This window comes from Acanthopagrus latus, chromosome 24 (genome assembly GCF_904848185.1).
Source record: "Acanthopagrus latus isolate v.2019 chromosome 24, fAcaLat1.1, whole genome shotgun sequence".
NCBI classification, from domain to species: domain Eukaryota; kingdom Metazoa; phylum Chordata; class Actinopteri; order Spariformes; family Sparidae; genus Acanthopagrus; species Acanthopagrus latus.
In genome coordinates, this window is record NC_051062.1 from 1148786 (window position 1) to 1163319 (window position 14534).

Genomic DNA, 14534 nt, shown 5'->3' on the forward strand with positions numbered 1-14534 from the left:
TGGATCACAAGTAAGTCAGATTTGACTTGTCTTTTTGTTTCAATGTATAGAAACATGAATTCTCTGTCAGATGTAGTTAATAGATCATTTCCATCTCTGCCGGCCTTAACAATGAAACATGATGCAACAGAAAGCTCCCTCATTCCTGTTACAGTGTGTGTTTGTAACAGGACTGAGGGAGCTTTCTAAGAAGACTTACACTGAGGCAAAGAAAATACAAAAAATACTTCTTTACACACTTACCTTCACTTACCTCATTACATTATTAATACTTACCGTAATCCTGGTGAATATTGCTGGTAACACTTAGCCCGTTAGATCTTACTACGCCCCTTGGAGAGAATTAAAACACCATCATAGAGCAATAGAGATCCTCAGTCCTAATGTTGAAGTTCACTTGTGTGTCTGTGTACTGCATCTCCTTCCTTTTTCCAGGCATTCTGAAACCTTCAGGTTTTCAGGCGACCACCACCGAAGCTGAGAGCTGCCGTCACCACAAGGCTGCTGAGGAAAACCTTCCTGATCGCTGAGACAGAGAACATCGAGGATTACCGTACCCAGATCATGTCCACATTTGGGAAAGTCCTCAAATACGACTCCACCAAGAAGGTAATTTTGATGCAGTCTGTCAAACAGGAACATTCAATTTACATTAAGTGTTAATTATTATGTCACTCTTGGTGTCTCAAAAGATAGTGTCTGTGGATAAACAGCCCCTGAATAGTTTACACAAAGGATTACTTAAAATGTGTCACTACTGTCCATTTTAAGGCACACTTACAAACATTAGACATGAATTAAAACCAATTAAAGACAATTACAGCATGCACCTCTTGGATCACGTATAGAATAACCTTATTTTAGAGCTGTATGTTTTTCCTCTGCAGCGATGTCATCACTGCATGCTTTTGTGAGCACTGAATTGCTTAGCCCAACATTATTTTCAGGTGGATGCATTTCTAAACATGTCGCCCTGTTGACGCCTTTTTTTTTTTTTTTATTTCATTTGTAATCAGTTTTTATCGGCTTGATGAACACAAATAATTATCACTTTTCTGACAAGAGTATACAAACACTCACACACACACACAGTTATGCGGCTGTTAATTATTGAGTCTCTCTGTGTTCTGTTTATCATCAGATCTGCAAGAAACTTTCTGGAGACGGAAAAGGCACTGCAGAATGGTGCACCAACGTGGCCAATGAACTTGGTCAGATCCTCATGGCTGTAATAACATGTGAGGAGTCTCTGGACAAAATGCGGCCAATGGCTGAAGGCCTCATGGAGAGGTACAGAAGAGCAGGAGAGGCCCCTCCTGAACTGATGTACGTGGACCGCGGCTGCTGTCGCGTTCATGGTGTGTCACACCTGGAGCAGCTCTTCAGCGAGTGGGCCGACAGTGGCATGATGGTGCGGCTCGACATCTTCCACTGGATTCACAGGTTTGATGCAGCCGTCAGAACAGATCACCACCCCAAGTACGCTCTCTTCAAGTCTGCGCTCTCTGCTGCGGTGTTCTCGTATAACAAGGATGACATGGCGCTGCTCATCCAGGCTATACGTGCAGGTCACCACTCAAGTATGAGTCCCTCTCTGATGATCAGATCATCGAAATGCACGTCAGCAAAAAATGATCTGAAGCATTACGTCAGGAGGATCACTGTTGGAGCCCTGGAGACATTTGCACGTGTGCAGAATGCCATCAACATCCTGAAGGGACCAGCTGGGATGGATGAGAACCAGGTCCACCTGTTCAAGGATGCGGCAGCCATCGACCGTGTCTGGGAGAACCAGCAGAAACACCTGGAGTGTCTTCAGGATCCACCGGGGAGAGACATGTACACCATCACCAAGTACATCACCCGTAATGGTGTGCGCCTGCCACATTACAGCACAGTGAGAGGAAGCAACAGCCTTGAGGGATTCCACTCCTTCCTGCCCAGCATGATACCGGGGCCCCACTGTGCTGCAGTCCCCTTCCAGGTGTATCTCCTCAGTGGAATTGCACGCTGGAACTCTGACAGGGAGTCAGCCAGCGTCAAAGGCCAGAAAGGGAGGAAGCACATGGTGTACGTGTCTCCTCTGATAGACCGCCTGAACCAGAGTGCCAGGACTTGTTTGGTGAGGTTGAGGAGTCAAACTACCGACCTCCCGTGCCTGCTGGGGACGAGCGAATTGGTTTGGAGTATCTGTTCTCTCAGTCATCAGAAACATTCAGCGCTCCAGACCACTACGCTCAGACCAGAGAGACCCTTCAAGCGGCGGAGGATGACGATGATGAGGTGGTTGCTGATGAGGTGGTTGCAGACACAGAGGGATCCCTGGAGAATGATGTGGGCTACAACTCTGACAGCGAGAGCGACAATCTGACCCCGCTGAAGAAGGGTCTGCATCTCACTGATCTTGTTGTGGCTCCTGAGCTTGATCCCTGTGTGGAGGATGTCTGCGGTCCAAGTCATCTACCCGGGTACCAGCACGTGGAGGATCTGAGCGCTGTGCTAGTTGAGATCGCCTTGGAGGAGGGAAAGCTTTCAATCGACGAAGCCACGAGACAGAGGGTCATCAGCTGCTGGAACAAGCTCGATCTCCATGATCGCAGCATCCAGCAGTTCGACAGCTTGTACTCAGCACGCTGGGGTAACGCTCTGTTTGGCCGCACCAAAGGTGATCCCAGTGAGTCATCACTGGTGCAAAAGCTGAAGTTCAGCAAGCGTTACTCAGCCGCCCACCTGCTGGACTCCAGGAAGAACCGCCCTCATGTACTGCATCATAAAGCAGCTGTGGCTTCATCCCGACTGTGGTGGAAAGGCTCGAGGCACGCCACAAAAGCATAGGATAACAACTATGTATCAGCGCGTGCAGCAGAGGGTGACGGTTGATGACCCGGAGCTCAGCAAACTTGGGATCCCTATCCTGAAGGTGAATTCTAAGTGCGTTGCCGAGTTCATCAGGAGACAGGAAGCTTTGTCAGCGACAAATGTCACTGATCAAGGTTTGTCAGTCCTCCGCCGTCACCAGAGTGTTGCCACCACTAGTCAACCACCAGCAGCAGAGCTGCCAGATGAGAGACCCCACACTGCTCGACCACACGTGCAGTATCTGAGTCACACCGTCTTTGGCAGGGACCAGGAAACTGAAGCAAAGGCTGGATCATTTCACACTCCCCATTCAGCCATCGCTCACACCGATCCTCGTCGCCGCAGCTGCGCCCCCCACTCAGCCGCCACTCGCACCGATCCTCACTGCAACAGCAGGACTACAGCCCACCTTCACGCTCATGCAGCCCCCAGCGACACCCTCGACGTCGACTGCAGCTGTTCCCCAGCCGCAGGTATCTGCGAGATCGACTTTCTACAAAACAAAGAAAGCACTACGCAGCGGCACTGGACGTCAGAGTACAGTGAGACTGTACACCTGTGTATTGTGTGGCCAATCCACTCAGGGACACAAAAAATACAGGAAAAAGACATACTGTGAAAAATCACAATCATCCACCTCAAAAGAACTTTCTGGCCGGACTTTTGAAACATTCACAGACTTCCAAAAAGCAGTGGATGAGGCTTTGGGCCCTCAGTCACAGAGGCCGTCAGGGCCATGAAGCGGTCTGAACAGACATTCTTAAATGTACATATTGTCATACACACATGCACTTTGCACGTTGTACCTTGTGTTTTCATTGTGTTTGTTTTTATTGCAGCTGGGTTTTTATTGTGGCTGTTTTTTATTGCTTTGTTCTATTGTGGTGGCTGGTGTCTCTGTACAGAAACTCATGCCTGAGTACAAGTAATCGGGTTCAAACATTACTTTGGTAAATGCAAAGGTCGCCCACATGAGTGGTATTTGAGTAAGAGGCTTTCAGTGTCTCGTTACTACATGTATAAAAGTTATATTTTCTGGCTTTCAGTGTAACAACTATACAATTATCTGCCTGGTCTCGTCTGATATAATGTACTTAGTTACATTCCATCAGTGACCCAGTACAGTTTGACCAAAGCTGATGTAAATATGTTTTCATGAAGGTTGAACTTTTTTTATGCCGTTACCGGAACTGTAGTGACAGTAACCTCCCACTACCACCAATGTGCACCTGACATTGTGTTTGTGGTGTGATATTGTTTCTCCTTTTATCAACCCTTTCGCATGTTTGATATTGGATTAATCCTGGTTGAATTAAAGGGGCCTGTTGGGCCTTGGCAGAGGTGTACACTTTACTGTGTGCCATTGTTAATTTATGTCTACATATTTTTGCATTATATTTGAATTTGTTCACTGGAGTTCCCTTTGCACTTTCCAGTATACTTGTGTGACTTACTGATGTTATTATATATATTATATAATCATATATTATGTACATTATATAATCATACGTATATATTATGTACATTATACAATCATTTATTATATAAATAACTTCAGCAATGAAGAACCAATTTCATTAGATTCCTTGTTTATTAAACTTGTGAATACAACTGTACATTTCTCTGATCTTTACTGTCATACAAGCACACAATGACAAATCATTAACATGAGAACAAAATAAATAATTTCATTGCTTCATCCACTCCATAGATTTAAAGATCATTGATACGGATCAAAATGTATTCTGTGTCAGCTCTTACACACTGTTAATATCCCAACACTTGGCAGAATGAGTGACATGAATTAAATGTTTTAGTTGTCTTTTATACCACAGTACAACAAAGTGTTGCATTTCTTTTTCTTAGTAATAGCAGCACTATTTTAATGAATAATGACTTAAATATTTGCAGCAATAAGTTAGTAAAACATTTACAAACAGATGTAGAGGACAGGTGATAGCTGAACTCCTGCTACAGCCACTGCTACACCTGGTGGTACAACAACCATGTCAATCAAGATCACAAATTCTGTTCATCTCTGTCCCACTTCCTCCTCTCTCCCTCAAACCCAACTCCCAGCAGTTCACATGTCATGCTGACATCAGAGGGGGGGATGCCATCATTTACCTGTTTCACAGAGCTTGCAGACCCCTGGAGAAGCCTCTATCAGGATAAACATGTGCATCCACACTCATAGCTCCTCCAGCAAGTACCTACACAAGTATTCTCTTGATAAAATAAGCTGCATTTTATTAAGATGTATTTTATATAACAAATAGCTGATTTAAATACAAAATCACTCATATGGAATGCAGTCTATGCATTACTTGATTCTACTGGGGGGAGCCACATATAGATTACTGTAGTTTCCAGTAGACGCCACTGAATTCCTCATGTGTTCCATGGGGGAATCTCCGCTGTCATGTTTTTTTCCGGTAGCGAAGGACTGCACTCCTGCTCTACCCTGTAATCACATAACATGAAAATCTCGAGAGAGAGAGAGAGAGAGAGAGAGAGAGAGAGAGAGAGAGAGAGAGAGAGAGAGAGAGAGTAAAGAATAAATGGGTTAATATAGAACTATAGACATAAGAGGGAAAAACATCACTGCTGGTGACCATATGTCTGCCATCATATCTGCAGTCCTCTGACTTAAGACACAATGTGTTATCAACACAAGATGATGAAAGAAGTCACTGTGATACACTAAATGACAGTTGTGCTGGCATTAAATAGTGGTACATGATATACAAAATCATAGTCATTCACTATGACTTTGTATATCATGTACCACTATTTAATGCCAGCACAACTGTCATTTAGAGTATCACAGTGACTTCTTTCATCATCTTGTGTTGATAACACATCATATCTGCAGTCAGAGGACTGCAGATATGATGGCAGACATATGGAATGCATACAGATGATGCCAACAGTCTATGCATTACTTGATTCTATTGGGGCTGAGAAGCCACTGAATACCTCATGTGTTCCATGGGGGAATCTCCGCTGTCATCTTTTCCAGTGGTGAGGGACTGCACTCCTGCTCTCCCCTGTAAACATGAAAATCTTAATGAGATATATAGCATAAATGGGTTAATACAGAATTATAGACATAGGAGACAGACATCACTGCTGGTGACCAATGTGCAGTCCTCTGACTTCAGATATGATGTGTTATCAACACAAGATGATGAATGAAGTCACTGTGATACACTAAATGACAGTTGTGGTGGCATTAAATAGTGGTACATGATATACAAAGTCAATAAATGCTAAGTGAAACCAATAAGGGACTCATATCTTTCTAAATTCACCTCATAAAAGCAAGAAAAGGTCTCAATCTAATTCTCAACTGATAGAGCTGGGAAGAAGCCTGCAACCTAGGGGAGCTTCTCAGTACTTCAGTTTTAGGCTTACAGTCTAAACTTTAAATTGCACTTCCTTTGGCCTGAAGCCCATTCGCAGGGGTCAGCACGACCGGAGTGCAATGGCCGAGCCTCGCCCTGGGTGAACCACCTTCTTGATCATGGTGTCTCCCCTGCCAGGTAAGTATGAGTTGGAAGAGTCTGACACAGGGTGGCCATTCCCAGGCTCAGCCCCCTGGCTGACGGTGCCTATGAGGGTGTTGGTCACGGCAGAGTCGGATGCCTTTGGCAATTTTTCTCATCCTCCTCCTCCTCATTGGGCACCAAAAGTTGCCGCAAATGTGTAAAGTCTGCCTCCGCCCAGTGTGAATGCAACCAGAGACGTTGCGCAGGGGAGCTGCTTCTGCTTGGCGGCTCCGCCCCTAGCTCGCCCAAGGAGGGCTTGGTTGATTTTCACACGCGCACGAGGCTCAGCCAAACGGCAAAGCCCGCCAAAAATCTCTTCAACTCGTGGGTGTTCCTCTCCACGGAAGTCTTTAGTAAAAGGCGAAAGACTTGTGCGGGATGAAGAGAAACCCGAGTAAGTGCAGCTCCTCTCCTCGACAGCAGGCTAGACCGCCGTGGTCCCGGGCACCGTTCGCATGGTGAGCCTCGTCTTGGCTCCACGTGCGCCGTAATCCGTGGCCACGCCCATCCCCACATCATCCCGGGACCCCTGCGCGAGCGGTTTTCGGAGGGAGGAAAGCCTGCTTGTCGGGCGCTTCCAGACTCAAGGACTTTTGGGCCGCGACGGCGCTTGATTTTCCACGAGGCGGGAGAGGGGTGCACCGTTCCCGGCGGCGCTGCAATACCGGGTCGATGCGTGGAGTGAACGGAGCAAGCCCCTGCTTCAGCTCCCGAGGCTAAAAATCCATTTAATACGTCGTCCCCGTGTAGAGGACATACCAGATATTAAACTGATAAGAACAGATTTTTTTTTCTTATGAAAAGATTTATTGACACAATAATCATTTGATAAACATGTTTTTCTTTTTTTAAAGCACTTAAAAAGTAAGCAAAATCAACATGTCTTGGTAGCAATACATATATATTTTCATCTGTAAGGAACATTCATAATAAAACAACTTCAAGATACACTAAAAGGAATTTAAAGAAAAAAAAAAAAAAAAAAAAAAAAAAAAGGACATGTAATCTCTTCAAAATGAACAAGACATGTTAAAAGAAAGCGCTCTCTGTGTTATTAAAAGGTCCATTGTGTTAAATTAATGTGAGTGTGTGAGTCCATGAGCATGTCCTTTAAAAGGGAGGGCGTTAAAAATAAGTTAAAAAAAAACTCTCTGGTCTTTCTTGTGAAGGAGCGGGATGAGTCCCTGTCAAGGGAACTCATCCCGCTCTCCCATCAGGCCCCAAGGAGCCGCTGGTGGCACTCAGAGGAGGCCCTCCACCTCTTGCTCCTTATTTTTTGCGGAGGGTCAGGCCGCCGCTGCCTTGACCTTTCCTGTGTGGCTCCGGCTCCCACCTCCGAATAGGCGCAGAGGCGAGTCTTCTTGTGGCTACGTCCTAGGCCTGCCGCCTGCAGCGACGGCTGCCTGAACCGTCGCTGCGGCCATTCGGATCTTAGCCACGGGGGGGATCTGCATGCGCTGTCTTGCCAGCAGGTTTCTGGAGGTCCATATGGCGTCTTTTACGGCGGCCAGGGTGAGCCAGAGCTGGGAGAATTCTTCTTTTGTTCTTTTTTTCCGGCTCACCCCGTAGAGCACGAGCTGTGCATCTAGGACCTCCCCCGCTGGCAAGTACGGGAATTGCTGGGAGCCGGCCATTGCCCACAAGTCGACAGCAGCTCTGCACTCCCAGAGCAAGTGCCTCACCGACTCGGGCGCGCCACAACCCGGCCGGGGGCAGGTGGCGGTTGGTGACATGCCCCGGGAGTGCATAACGGTCCTGACCGGGAGGACCTCGTGAGCGACCATCCAGGACAGGTCCCGTAGTCTGTTGGGGAGAACGGGATGGTTGACATTGTGCCATACCGTTGTGGGCTCGCCAAATGCGAGCCCACGCACTGGACTCACTGGCTCCCGCTCCTGCACAAGAGAGAGAAGAGAGCGGTGGTTGGTTAAAAGTGTCAGCTCCTCCTGTTCCAATTTAAAATCTATTAAAAACTTGCGTATAAAATCGTAGGACGTAGGCAGTTTAAAAGACACGGGTACTCGGAGGTCGGTGGGTAAAAACTTGAGCGTTCTGAGGTAAGACCCCACCCAGAATCGTGCCATGGCAGATGTTTTGTGATCTCTGGATGGGGCTGTGGCGTAAGCGAGATGCAATGTGATGTATTTGCTGGATAAAAACAAATGGAAGTCCGGCACGTCTCTTCCTCCTTTCGATTTTGGCTTCTTCATTTCTTTCCTTGTCACTCGCTCCCACTTGGACCCCCACAGGAAGTAAAAAATGGCTCGATCCAGATCTAAAAGCACTCTACGAGGCAGGGTAAAAACAGCACTGATGAGTAAAAACAAGGGTAAAATCACAGCTTTGATGATTAAAACCTTGCCTTCAGTCGTCAGTCCCCTTTGCCTCCAGTATCCCAGTCTCTTCCTAACTTTCCCTATCACGTCAGGCCAATTGTTCCTCCCTCCCCCTTCCTCGTCGAATTTTACCCCGAGTACTTTTATGTCAGTCTGTGTCACAGTCAGAGGGAGTCCTGTGGTCTCGGTCGCTGTCCACGGTCCGTAAAACTTTGCTTGGGTCTTGTCGCGGTTCAGTCTGGCTCCAGAGGCCCGTCCGTACCAGTCCGTCAAGTCCATGGTCCTGTTAACAGATAAAAGGTCTGTGCATACAATGTTAACGTCGTCCATGTATAAAAGGCATTTAGTGACCATACCCCCGCTCCCCGGAATCGACACCCCATTGATCCATTTGTCCCTTCTCAAGATCTGTGCCAATGGCTCTACGCATAAGACATAGAGGAGGGCAGATAACGGACAACCCTGACGGACACCGCAGCATATATTCACTGCCTTGGTGAGTTTCCCATTTACCAGGATTCTGCTCTTAGTACTCTGGTAGAGCAACCCCACCCACGCTATGACCCTCTGAGGTAACCCCATTTTTTGCAGTACTTGAAATAGGTACTGGTGCGAGACCCGATCAAAGGCTTTTTCGAAGTCTAAATTTAGCAATACAAGCCGAATATCTCTGTCTCTCGCGTAACAGATGGTGTCTCTGATCAGTACGAGGCTGTCGGTGATCCGCCTCCCCGGGATGGCACAGGCTTGATCCGGGTGGATCACCTCCCCTAAAACCCGAGTTAAGCGTGTCGCTAAAAGTTTGCTAAAAAGTTTGCAGTCAGCATTTAAAAGCGTTATCGGTCTCCAGTTTTTCAGGTCAGTCTGTTCGTCTTTTTTGTGAATTAAAGTGACTATCCCTACTCTAAAACTTTCCGGTAACAGGTCTAGCTGGTCAAAGTCGTTAAAAAGGGTCAGTAGGTCGTTTGCAAGGATGTCCCAAAAGATCAGATAAAATTCCAGGGGAAGTCCATCGTGGCCTGGGGACTTCCCCTTCTTAAAATTTTTCAAGCACTTTTCCAGCTCTAAAAGGGTAAAATCTTGGGTTAAAAGCACACTATCCTCCACTGTTTTATCAACATGTTTTAAAACCTGCTCTGTGATTTCATTTTCTATTTCTTTTTCTCCATATAATTTACTGTAAAAGGTTTCCACTGTTTCAATTAGTTCTTTTGTGTTAGCAGTAAGCAGGCCATCTTCTTTTTTCAACTTTGTTAAAACCCTTCTTTTGCTAATTATTTTCTTAAAGAAGTAGCGTGTGCATTTTTCCCCTTCTTCAATTTCTCTCTCCTTGCTTCTTAAAATGATACCTCGACTCTTTATATCCTCTAGTTCCAACATTTCCTTTTTGACTTTTAAAACATCTTCGTTAAAATCAAAGCCCTGGTTTGCTAGTTTAAAATATCTCTGCAGTCTTTTCTGCAGTCCCAACATGCGTCGTTTTTCTTTTGCTTTCTTGTTGCTTGCTGCCTGCCTAAAAAAGTCTTTTGTCTTTGTTTTCACCCACTCCCACCAGTGTGCACTTGAGAGGAAAAAGTCTTGAAGGGTCTGCCATTGGCTATACTGCTCCCTGTATTGTCTAGCTATCTCCCCATCTTCTAACAGGGAGCAGTTTAGCTTCCACAGACCACTTCCTACAGTCGCACCCGAAGAGAGTGTCAGGGTGCATGAAAGCATAGCGTGGTCGGAAAAGAAAACAGGGGTCAATCTAGCATCAGTTGGTGGGCAGTCCCGTGTAAAGATATAGTCGATGCGAGAAGCTTTGGTGCCATCACCACTAAACCAGGTGAAGCCCTCCTCTCTGGGATGCATGATTTTAAAACAGTCTTGTAGCCTAAAATCCTTACAGATGTTTTGCAATAAAACCGATGTTTTGTCTACTTTAAAATCATCCCCTGCTCCCCGCCTGTCTTCTCTGCATAATACACAATTAAAATCCCCTCCCACCACTAAAGGAACCCTGCCTAGCATGTGGGACTGCATTTCTTTTAAAAGGTCGTACCTGTCGTTTTTGTCGTTAAAACCGTATATGTTCAGTAGGTTAAAATCCTGCCCCATGTACGTCAAGTGTGCTAAAACTGCCCGTCCGTCTCTCACCACAGTGCTGCCCTTCACCACTACTAGAGGGTTTTTAATTAAAATGGCTACGCCGTCTGCTTTATTTTGGTTTGAGCCGCTCCAGGTGGATTGGCCGAAAGGCCACTTTGTTTCCCATTTTCTGTAACTGTTTAAAAAGGGCAGGCTACATTCTTGCAATAAAAACACATCTGACTTAAAAGAACTTAGGGCGGATAAAACAGTCTGGGCTCTAACTCCCGACCTCACACTTCTCACATTTAGGGTGGAGATGTTGAGGGTCATGAGTATGGTTGGTAAAAACAACAAGTATGACATATTACGATTTAGTTAAAAGGCTAGTGTTAAAAAATACCAGACTTTGAGAAATGTAAAAGGATCTCACTTCACTATCCCCATGCAATCAGGGGGTGAGGCCTGAGATTCTTTTCTCCGGAACGCAATGTCTGCACGCTTTTCCAAAGGAGTTGACTGTAGTGCTATACCAAGAAATGAGCACTGATTGGGTGAACTGGAAGGGAAGGCTCCGAGCTGCTCCACAGGGGAGCTGTATGAGACGAGCTCGGCCCTTCCCTTCTTCTCTGAGGCTGCATTAGCCTCGGAGCTGGACAGTTCAGATGCAGTTCTCTTGAGGTTGGGCTGGGCATTGGGGAGGGAGGTGTCGCTGGACCCTGCTTGTTCTTGTTCGTCATCAACTGTGATCAGGCTGGCCGTGGAATCAGTGGCGCTTAGGCCTGACACAGTTGATTCTTGTCCAGCTCCACCTGCTGCCTGGCTTTCTCTATCTCCCTCAGCAGCGCCCTCTGCTGAGTTGGAGCCAGGCTCCTCCCCTTGTCCCACCTCACCGGGCTCCTCTCCACCAACCACGGATTTTGGTGGGAGATTTGAATTTCCCAGCCCCTCCTCTTCAATTAGCACCTCGACTGTTACTTTTCGGCCATTTTCCTGTGGGCTATTTTCTTTTTCGATTTCACTTACTTGCTTTCTCTTGGCTTTCAATTTGTTGGCAAAAGACATTGGGCAATCTCTGAAAAGGTGATTTGATTCTCCACAGAGATTGCACTTTCTGCCATTGGGACATTCTTCAAAGGAATGCCCAATTTCTCTACATTTACCGCAAACTGTGTTTTGGCAAGCTTCTGCCAGGTGTCCATGCTCGCCACACTTGCGGCAGAGCTTGGGCATGCCCTGGTAGTGAATGTAGCCCCTGTTCTCACCAAGGACTACCATGGATGGGAGATGCCTCAGGCCCTGGTACCCCTGAGGGTCCTGCCATTGCTGGATGGGGACCCTCCAGGCACAGTTCCAGATGCCGTCTTCATCTCTCACCTTGGTAGCCTGGCCCTTCACAGTGCAATATCTACCCAGCCACATACAGATATCTTCAGCATTCACCATTTCATTGAACATTCTAACAACAACCACTTTCAGGGAGTTGTCAGTCAGTTTCTCCACACTGAATGCCGAAAACTGGGTCTTAACCTTTTCAAAACGTTGCCAAAAGTCTTGTAACACAGCTGCAGTAACAAAACTGATATCAAAGCCTTTGTTGAAGGGCAGAGTCAGGACACAATTTAGCTCCTTGGGGGAAAAGCCAAGGGCCTTCTGAATGAGTTTCCTGGAGAAGTCCAGTCTGGACATCTCCAGGAGCTTACCATCCTTTTCTTTGAAAAGAAATCTCACACTGTGGTGCCTCCGCATGCCGGCACGGGCAGCCGACATGCCTGGAGACACCACACTTCTACAATAAAAGAAATAAATACAATAAATTAAAGTTAAAACCACTAAATAAACAGGAGAAACCAGTCAAGAATAAGAAAACTAAAAGATTACCTACCCTGAATGGCCTCAAGTGTGTCTAAAAGCAAATAAATACTGAGCAAATATGCAAGAAAAACAACAACAAAACAATAACAAATGTGCAAAATGAAGCAAAGTACAATACAAAGCAATATCTCCCAAAGTAGATAGGACAATTCCCACAGAGAGGAAATAATCCTGCTAACAGGGAGTGATCACTGTCTTAGCCAAAAGGCCGAGAAGCGATGAGCCCCAGTCGTCTGCTGCCAGAGCCCACTTCCTGGCACTGTTCATACCTGTCGTGGTGTGCCCTTCGCATTGCGCAGTGCTTTGAGGCTCCTCCCAGGCAGCCCGGGTGAACCGGCTTCTTGATCAATCGCCGCACGTCCCCTGCGGACAGCGCGGGAGAGGAGCACTCGTCGAGTGTTTGCCGTCGACCTTGATGTCGGGGGAGAGCGCGAACGCAGCCCCCCACTACCACAAATTATGCAGTCGAGATTCCCACATTTGGGGAATTCGCAGGGGTCAGCACGACCGGAGTGCAATGGCCGAGCCTCGCCCTGGGTGAACCACCTTCTTGATCATGGTGTCTCCCCTGCCAGGTAAGTATGAGTTGGAAGAGTCTGACACAGGGTGGCCATTCCCAGGCTCAGCCCCCTGGCTGACGGTGCCTATGAGGGTGTTGGTCACGGCAGAGTCGGATGCCTTTGGCAATTTTTCTCATCCTCCTCCTCCTCATTGGGCACCAAAAGTTGCCGCAAATGTGTAAAGTCTGCCTCCGCCCAGTGTGAATGCAACCAGAGACGTTGCGCAGGGGAGCTGCTTCTGCTTGGCGGCTCCGCCCCTAGCTCGCCCAAGGAGGGCTTGGTTGATTTTCACACGCGCACGAGGCTCAGCCAAACGGCAAAGCCCGCCAAAAATCTCTTCAACTCGTGGGTGTTCCTCTCCACGGAAGTCTTTAGTAAAAGGCGAAAGACTTGTGCGGGATGAAGAGAAACCCGAGTAAGTGCAGCTCCTCTCCTCGACAGCAGGCTAGACCGCCGTGGTCCCGGGCACCGTTCGCATGGTGAGCCTCGTCTTGGCTCCACGTGCGCCGTAATCCGTGGCCACGCCCATCCCCACATCATCCCGGGACCCCTGCGCGAGCGGTTTTCGGAGGGAGGAAAGCCTGCTTGTCGGGCGCTTCCAGACTCAAGGACTTTTGGGCCGCGACGGCGCTTGATTTTCCACGAGGCGGGAGAGGGGTGCACCGTTCCCGGCGGCGCTGCAATACCGGGTCGATGCGTGGAGTGAACGGAGCAAGCCCCTGCTTCAGCTCCCGAGGCTAAAAATCCATTTAATACGTCGTCCCCGTGTAGAGGACATACCAGATATTAAACTGATAAGAACAGATACTACACTTGATCTTAGCCAAAAGGCCGAGAAGCGATGAGCCCCAGTCGTCTGCTGCCAGAGCCCACTTCCTGGCACTGTTCATACCTGTCGTGGTGTGCCCTTCGCATTGCGCAGTGCTTTGAGGCTCCTCCCAGGCAGCCCGGGTGAACCGGCTTCTTGATCAATCGCCGCACGTCCCCTGCGGACAGCGCGGGAGAGGAGCACTCGTCGAGTGTTTGCCGTCGACCTTGATGTCGGGGGAGAGCGCGAACGCAGCCCCCCACTACCACAAATTATACAGTCGAGATTCCCACATTTGGGGAATTCGCAGGGGTCAGCACGACCGGAGTGCAATGGCCGAGCCTCGCCCTGGGTGAACCACCTTCTTGATCATGGTGTCTCCCCTGCCAGGTAAGTATGAGTTGGAAGAGTCTGACACAGGGTGGCCATTCCCAGGCTCAGCCCCCTGGCTGACGGTGCCTATGAGGGTGTTGGTCAC

At 47.8% G+C, this 14534-nt stretch overlaps 1 long non-coding RNA gene, 5 other non-coding genes and 2 pseudogenes across 6 annotated transcripts; all 8 read right to left on the reverse strand.

Moving 5' to 3' along the window:
* Positions 1 to 4431: 4431 nt before the first annotated feature.
* LOC119015649 lies at positions 4432 to 7210 on the reverse strand. Its single transcript, XR_005073421.1, has 2 exons — positions 5839 to 7210; positions 4432 to 5346 (listed from the first exon to the last, which is right to left on the reverse strand). It is a non-coding gene; the product is annotated as an uncharacterized LOC119015649 (long non-coding RNA).
* On the reverse strand, positions 6271 to 6412 carry LOC119015798 (annotated as a pseudogene).
* LOC119015751 lies at positions 6692 to 6808 on the reverse strand. Its single transcript, XR_005073498.1, has one exon. It is a non-coding gene; the product is annotated as a U5 spliceosomal RNA (small nuclear RNA).
* On the reverse strand, positions 7042 to 7218 carry LOC119015713 (annotated as a pseudogene).
* Positions 7219 to 13107: 5889 nt separating this feature from the next.
* On the reverse strand, positions 13108 to 13271 carry LOC119015791. Its single transcript, XR_005073537.1, has one exon. It is a non-coding gene; the product is annotated as a U1 spliceosomal RNA (small nuclear RNA).
* A 279-nt stretch (positions 13272 to 13550) lies between these two features.
* On the reverse strand, positions 13551 to 13667 carry LOC119015752. The gene has a single exon (XR_005073499.1). It is a non-coding gene; the product is annotated as a U5 spliceosomal RNA (small nuclear RNA).
* Positions 13668 to 13900: 233 nt separating this feature from the next.
* On the reverse strand, positions 13901 to 14091 carry LOC119015706. Its single transcript, XR_005073458.1, has one exon. It is a non-coding gene; the product is annotated as a U2 spliceosomal RNA (small nuclear RNA).
* Positions 14092 to 14290: 199 nt separating this feature from the next.
* LOC119015795 lies at positions 14291 to 14454 on the reverse strand. The gene has a single exon (XR_005073541.1). It is a non-coding gene; the product is annotated as a U1 spliceosomal RNA (small nuclear RNA).
* Positions 14455 to 14534: the final 80 nt, after the last annotated feature.